At 43.3% G+C, this 6,711-nt stretch overlaps 1 long non-coding RNA gene across 1 annotated transcript; it reads left to right on the forward strand.

Moving 5' to 3' along the window:
- The first annotated feature begins 2,845 nt into the window (after positions 1-2,845).
- On the forward strand, positions 2,846-5,067 carry LOC136328950 (uncharacterized). The gene is made up of 3 exons (XR_010730115.1): positions 2,846-2,915; positions 3,439-3,723; positions 3,885-5,067. It is a non-coding gene; the product is annotated as an uncharacterized lncRNA (long non-coding RNA).
- The last annotated feature ends 1,644 nt before the right edge of the window (positions 5,068-6,711 follow it).

Below are 6,711 nucleotides of genomic sequence, written 5' to 3' on the forward strand. Positions count from 1 at the left end.
TCAAAACTAGATGCAAAATCCTAGCAAGGTTCTGAGCTTTGTGGTTTCTAATTGTGTAGTTTACTTTTATACTTGATTTCCAAATGAATTTTATTGCTGACTCATGATCAGCACAGGATTCACATAATTTTTAGGTATTTTTCAGCTCCACGTGTACTCACCCTGTCAATGCTCATCATAGATTTGAAAGGTTGGGTTTTTCTCCACAAACATAATGGCCTTTGTCCCTTCTGAAATTTGCTTTTTCTGGTTTCTCTCCATGTCTTTAAGCTACCAAGGCTCTTTTGGATTCTGAACCTATAATAAGATGCTGATTGCTAATGTCCCCATTATGGACTGATGAATTCATGTGATACTTATCAGGTGTGCTCTCTTCTTTTACTGCCTCCCTAAGAAGTCCTCCCATCTTCAGCAATAATCTTGATAGCTTTTTGCCTAATTTTCTGTGGACTTAGATCTCATTAGTCAAATTGTGGTCCATGGACCTCATCCAAGATCTACTGAGTCAAAATTTGCATTTTAATAATACCAACAGCTAATTAATATGGAGAAAAAAGTGGAAGAAATATTAGTTTATATTCCTCAGTTTTATCGATAAGATCATTTTTTGAAAAAAATTAAAAGCATTTTCCAAAGTATAGTTAATAGTGCATGTATCTTTTTATCTATTTACTAGTCCCACCAGTCAGTTCTAAGAGAGTTGCTAGTTATATATGGCAAATTATTTAGAAAGTAAAGATTGAATCATTTTGATGAAAATTAATTTCAATTCAACATTTGCTGAGTACCCGCTGTGAACTGAGCTATTTATTACAGGATATGCAAATATGCACAAGACAGTTCCCATCTTCAAATAATTTATAATCCGATAGTGCACATACATCAAGAACTCTAATGTGAAGAACTATTGTAAGTGGCTTAAACCATGTGCTATGCATTCAAAGGAAGAAGAATGTGGTAGATACTAGTTCCTGAGGAAATAACCCCTCTTCCCTTGGAGGGTCCTCCAGCAGCCACGTGCATGCTACACAGTTCTGCCCCCTCCACAGATGGCTGATTTCACTGAGAATGACAAGTCAAAGAAAATCAGCCCATCCTCCCATCAGCATATCTACCACCCACTGCCCCAGTGTCCTTTGTCCTGTCCTGCTGGCTGGATTTTCTCCATTCTGTCAACTGTAAACAAGAGTCAACTATGTATTTTATCACCAAAAAGGATTTATTCAGGGGAAATAGAGAACTGCAATCTGGTATATGCAGACATGGACAGCCACATGCACACAGAGAAAACAAGAAGCAGGAGAAAGCTCTTTTCCCAGAGAGAAAAGGGAAATTAAGGGGAGAGAGAGGCTGTTATATCCATACAGCCCTGTTGTAAACAGAGCTCTTCCTATAAAGCTTTTGCCATGGACACAGTGTCTGAGAGCTTCTCCCTCAGCCTTCCTAATTCCTGTCTAAGTTAATGGCTCTGTCATAAATTTTAACCGTTCCCATCCAGGGGCACTCATTATCGAATCCCTTATTTCTCTTGCCTACTCAGGAGCTTTGTTCCTGCAGTTATTTCCTCTCTCTCCTGCATCATCAGTTTCCTTTCTGGTCTATCAGTGTTCTCCACCAAGAATGATTCTGCACCCCCCAAGAAATATTTGACAATACCTGGAAATATTTTTGTTGTTCCCGACCAGGGACTGCAACTAGGTTCTAGTGAATTAACAATGTCAAGGTTGAGAAACCCTTTACTAGATCATTCTCATTCAGTACACATGTGATGTAATATCCCTGTTACAAATTGTGTACCCTCAAATCCATATGAAGAAGCCCTAAATCCTAATGTGACTGCATTTTGAAAGAAGGCCTTTAATTAAGTTTAAATGAGGTCATAAGGGTGTGGTCTTAAGCTAATAGGGCTGGTGTCCTTATAAGAGGAGGGAAGAACTCCATCAATCTTTTTTTTTTCTTTTAGAGAGACAGGAAGGGAGGGGCGGGGAAGAAATGAGAAGCATCAATTCATAGTTGCTTCATTTTAGTTGTTTATTGATTGCTTCTCATATGTGCCTTGATTGGGGGTTCCAGCTGAGCCAGTGACCCTTACACAAGCCAACGACTTTGGGATCATGTTAATCATGATCCGGGCGCTCAAGCTGACAGGCTGACGCTCTGGGCTCTGGTCGTTGACCTCGAGGTTTCAAACCTGGGCCCTCAGAGTCCAGGCGATGCTCAATCCACTGCACCCCCCGCTGGTCAGGCTCAATTTCTCTCTTTCCGTGTGCACAGAGCGCAAGAGCAGCGGCAGAGGTGGTTATCCACATGGGTAGCAGCAGTCCCTGCCGCTGGTCCTGTGAGCACAACCACCCCCAAGTCTGCAAGGCCAGGAGGCCAGCGCAGCCAGGACAGAATCACTCCCCAAGAGGACAGGCTGGCTCTGCAGGGCAGGAGCGGCAGGCAGGTGCTCAGGGTCCACCGGTGGTGCTGCAGCGCGGCCTGGGCGGGACAAGGGCCCTCCACAGAGGGCAGTGTGGATGGTGATCCGAGGAGCAAACAGCAGTCGGCCTAGAAGCAGGGCCTCGTCTCATCCTTGCTGAGAGACAGAGACAGGAGCAGACGGGGTGGCCGCCGGGGTGCAGGCCTCCGCGAGGAGGAGGGGGGAGAAGGCGGCACCGGCATAGGGGCTCCCTCACCACAGGGCAGGGGTCCCTCCTCCGGCTGCCCCCACCAGAGGGGACGGAAAGACAGCGTACAGTGACAGCCGACGGGGCTCCTGTCCTCACAGAACCGCCACCTCGAGAGAGGCCGGCCCTCACTTCAGGGCGGCGGATGCCGCGCAGCTCTGCCCGACCCGACGGACAGCAGACCTCCGCCCGGACCGCGCAGTCACCGCCGCCCGGCTCGTGGGCTGCCTGTGTCCGAGTCCTGGGGTGAGCATCGCAGCGGTGGGGCAGCAGGCGGCGACAGGCGGCCCGGCCCGGGGGCGGTAACTTTGGCCCCGTCGGAGCGGGAAGCTGCAGTGGGTCTCCGGACATTGTCCTCAGGGCCCCCGCGGCTGTCCCGCGGCGGTTCAGGGCCGGGACCAGGGTAAAAGCAGCCCCGAATGACACGCGGCCTCTGCTGCATGTCGCGTCCCACAGCCCAGTATTGACCTCACAGAGAACTCCGTGGTGTCACCGTCGGTCGCGCGAGCGCCCGCGGGAGACGCCGTCCTCCCTGAGCGGCCCCAGTCCCCGCTGCCCTCTCGCCCTGGCTCTCCCCGTCCCGGCAGGCACCTGCACGCAGGCCCTCAGTCCAAGCCACAGGCTAGCAGGGCAAGGTTCCCGTCCCTCCCCCTCGGGGTCCCGGGCCCGGAGGAGGGAGCTCTGGTTGCTGGCAAGCAGAATCGGGAAGTCTCTCTTGTGACGAATTCCAGAGGTCAGAGCTCTGAAGAAACGCTCACTTGTGTTCCAGGTGACAGTGGGCAATGTTCTAGGGAGGTGGTTCATAGCCACCAACGTCAGGAGCACCCACAGGTCCTTAACAAGAGGGCAGAGAAAGGTGGAGGCACCCACAGTGCCATGGAGAGCTGCGTGAAAGGAGCCAGGGAGACACGCAGGAGCAAGGCCGCACTCCCCTAGTGCTGAGTGAGCAAGCAGTGACAGGAGGAACCACGGGACAGTCCACAGACAAGACCAAGCATGTGTGTTGAGGGTACATTTGTAGCAGAGAAAGGTGGACATGAAAAGCACAGAAGCTGTGAGTGTGGCCCCCTGTAGGGTGGGGAGGAGAACCGGGGGAATGTGATGGGGAAGCCCACACTGGCAAGGGGGGGGGGGTGCAGCTTCTGCAGAGCTGGGGATTGTGTTTCTCAAGCAAAGTGCTAGTTTCCAGGTGTTTCCAATCGTGTCTTTTCACAGTTTAACATCCCTGAAGTCAGAACGTCTTTAAATTGCTGTCACAGGTGACAGCTGTGATATAGTTCCTCTCCTTGGAAATGCGTTAAAGAATTTCTGTCACTTGTGCTTTCCCTCTTCATGTATGCACAAGAGGAAGGCAAAGCAAAAATCCCTACTTTCTAAAACATCACTTTTAAAAGCATAAAAAATTCTAAATGATAAAAACCTGCAAGTCAGATCACACCATTGTCTTGTTCAGAAGTTCTTAATGGCTTCCCAATACACTCAGCCTGAAGTTAAAGTTCTTACAAGGCCATGAAGGCTTTCCCTGCCTTGGGTCTCATCCTTGACTCTCTCTCCTGCCTGCCCTCACCCCACCCCCTCTTCAACTTGGGCCTCCTTGCTCTTCCCCAGGCATGCCAACTACAGTCCTGCTTCAAGCCTTGCCTGCACTTACTTTCCCTTGCCTGGAATGCTCTTCCCCTAGGGATCCCATCTCATACACCCTTACTTCCATTTATAAAGACACTCAATGAACCTCAGAGTCTCTTAACATCGATGGCAACTTCCCCAATGTAGAAAATTCTAAAAGGAGTAGAAGACTTATTTTAATTGAAAAATTTCATGATCCAAACTGATTTTCAAAATTGATTACTTGGTCAAACTTAGAACTACCAACAAGAGAGGAGCTGACATCATAAGCCTCCTAGCACGACTCAGTGAAAGTTTGCACTTCACCTGGGAAGTGTTCTTGCTCAAAATATTTTACTTAAATCTAATCATGAAGACACCATCATATAAATTCAGATTGCGATGTATTTTACAAAACAACTGGCCTGAACTTGTTAAATACGTCAGTATCATAAACAACAACAACAAAAGGGGAAGAGACTGTTCTCAATCAAAGGAAAGTGAAGAAACATAATAACCAAATGCAATGAATGAATCTTGATGGAATCCTAGGGGAGAAACCCACAAAAGATCATTAAAAGACAACTAGAAAAATTTGAATAAGGACTATACATAACATTACATTGAATTAGTGAATTTCTTAGGTGTGAACATGGCACAGAGGACATGTCAGAGAATGTTGCTGTTCTTAGTGTACACATGTGGAAGTGTGTAGAGGGAATACCATGACATCTGTATTTTAAAATGTTTCAACAAAAAAGTAGGGGGGAGCAAATGTGGCAAGATGTTAACAACCAACAAATCTGGGTAAAAAGATTTTTGATGGTCATTATTTTCTTTCAACTTTTCTACATGTTTGATATTTCAGAATAAAAGGGTTTAAAAATTAGTTTCTTCTATGTTAGAAACAAAATACCATACCTAAAAGAAATGTTTATAAAAACAGAAGAATACTATAACCTTTTCAATGTTATAAATAACTTGTGTAATTTAAAGAATAAGAATAAAAGTGAATACAAGGACTATATAAAATTTTACCATTGAAATTAACTGATGAATGTAGTGAGGAGTAGAATATTAGTGGGACTTTGACATGTAGTGCTGGAATTAAATCCTTAAATTGTTTTCTAAAATCTAGTATGTCTCCCACAGAAGTGTTGCAACTTATTTCCAACAGTAGTAAGCTGGATACATTCATAAAACTTTGTAGCTATCAGAATCTATTTAATTTTGCCACTATATCTCCTCAGTGGACAATGAAACTACTCAACATTAAAGTTTATTTTTAAAAATTCTTAACGTCTACGTCATGAATACTATAAAATGTGGTAACCATCTCTACAGAAAACAAAATATTGAAATTAGTGAACATTAAAAATGTCCCTCAAAAAATGGTTTACATGAAAGCAAGACATGTAACTATTTTATAACAAATAACTCAAAATTTTCTAATTATTATGTATAAAACTTGATTTATCATTGTATGTTCAATAATTTGATTCGTATAATTGTCTTAGAATGACTTCATTGTAATTATTATTTGTAATATTATTGATGAGAAATAAATAATATACTCCTTTTTTATTCTTACTCAAAGAATTGCTGTTCTCTTATTCACACAAAAGCACTGAATTATTATCAGTACCAGTTAGGTTATGTGAGTAAAGAAGCAATAATCATAAGGGTAATGACAAGAATAAAATAAAGGAATAAAAATACAGACAATGGAGTGACAAATTTATATCCACATTATTAGCACATTGATAAGCATTTTAAAATCAAGTACCAATCAGCTTTGTAATTATTTAAATATTGGTTGAATGTTTTGTCTCCTTAAGTCATTTAAAACAACCAAGAGTGCTTGCTAACATTAAGTTTGTGAGCACTTAAATTAAATTTTCAGTCAATATTTAAATATGGAGGAATTTGTGAAAATTCATGGTTTTTTGTATAATTAGTGTCTGAATATTGAGATGAATGTTTATTGTTTGAAGATTAATGAACTGAAGCATCAACAAAGTAGAAATTATATCAAATATTTCTCTCCATGCACAAAAATTCCAGGGAAATTCCAAGATTTAGCACACCCAGGATGTGATACCTGGGCCATATACAGGGTGTGGCAAAACTAGGTTTACAATGTGAGTAGATGAGACACAATATAAGTTTATTCTTGTACATATTGCTATTTATTTATTTTATTGTATTATTTTTCATTTGAACAACTGTAAACCTACTTTTGCCCCACCCTTTATAAGGGGCAAATAGTTCAGGAAGGAGCCTGGCATAAGGACCCTGCCCAAGAGGGACTCTTTATACTGGATAGTGACCAGCCAAAGCAGTCAGATCCACTTTCCTAGAGTTTGACTCTAAAATAGAGTCAACCATCCACACACAAAAAACAGAAGTAAAAGATCAGAAATATACTTGTTTGAAA

The sequence above is a fragment of the Saccopteryx bilineata genome, chromosome 3 (assembly GCF_036850765.1).
Source record: "Saccopteryx bilineata isolate mSacBil1 chromosome 3, mSacBil1_pri_phased_curated, whole genome shotgun sequence".
Classification (NCBI taxonomy): domain Eukaryota; kingdom Metazoa; phylum Chordata; class Mammalia; order Chiroptera; family Emballonuridae; genus Saccopteryx; species Saccopteryx bilineata.